We start from the raw sequence: 1,314 nt of genomic DNA, 5'->3' as shown, positions 1-1,314 counted from the left end.
GTAGATCAACTGGAGGAGAATAGATGTCTTAACAATACTGAGTGTTCTGACCCATGGTAATGGTTTGTCTCTCTACTTATTTAGGTCTTTAACTTCTCTCAGCAATGTTTTATAGTATTCAATGAACAGGCCTTGTATATATAGGGACAGATTATGCCATTAATTTCATACTTTTTGATACTATTATAAATGGCAGTATTTTTTTAATTGTAGTTTCACTGAACTGTCAGAAGCCAAATGTTTAACAATAGCTACTGAGGAATCTTTTTTGGTAAAAAGCACAGGATACTCTAAGATAGAAAAGATAATTAATACTTATCTATATTAGTCAAGGCTTTCCACAGAAATAGAACCAATAAGATAATTATATAGAGAGAAAGATATTTATTTTAAGGAGTTGGCTCATGTGATTTTGGAGGTTTGGTGATTCCAAAATCTGATGGGGGAGGGCAGCAGCCTTCAGACTCAGGAAAGAGTTGAAGTTCAAGTCCAAAGGCAGTCTACTGGTGAACCAGGAAACAGCAATATTGCAGATGAAATCTGAAGAGCGAGCTAGCAGAATTCCGTCTTCATTGGGGGATAACAGATTTTTATTCTATTCAGGTCTGCAACTGATTGGATGAGGCCCACTCACATTGGGGTGGGCAATCTGCTTTACTTAGTCTACTGATTTAAATGTACATTTCATCCAAAAACACCCTCACAGAAACGTCCAGAATAATGTTTGACGAAATATCTGGGCATTGTGGCACAGCCAAATTGATGCATAAAATTAACCATGAAAACATCCACTTGCCTGTATTTCCATTATCAGCTTTTAGAAGTCATTAACAATATACTGTAACTGGAGAAAAAAATGTCCCCGAGACAATTCTACAGGTCATCTCCAGAAAAACGAATCACTAAAATGAAATAGTTTAGTAGCTCTTGACTTTATGTGTGTGGTTAGAATTGCATTGTGGAGTTTTCCTTTTTTATCCCCAAACAAATCCACTTCAATGAATTCCTGGGTTCTTCGGTGGTGAGAAAAAGAGGCAGAGAGCACGTATGTATGCTGGTATGTATGTATGTCTGTATATTGGTGTATATTGCTGAAGCTATAAGGATTATTTATTGTGAGAAATATTTAAGGTTAATTACTGTGTATTGTGTCAGTCTTATTCATTTCCTGGTACATATTAGTCAACAAATCAGGGTAGTGGTGGTTTGCTTTTTCCTGGCTTTACTAGGCCGGCATGGTTACCATAGTGACTCAGTAACTGCTGTGGGATTTGGCGCAGACTGAAAATCCATTTATGATTCTTGCTTGAATCA

The sequence above is a fragment of the Galeopterus variegatus genome, unplaced genomic scaffold, assembly GCF_000696425.1.
Source record: "Galeopterus variegatus unplaced genomic scaffold, G_variegatus-3.0.2 Scaffold4420, whole genome shotgun sequence".
In the NCBI taxonomy this organism is placed as follows: domain Eukaryota; kingdom Metazoa; phylum Chordata; class Mammalia; order Dermoptera; family Cynocephalidae; genus Galeopterus; species Galeopterus variegatus.
Note: the sequence above shows the minus strand (reverse complement) of the source record.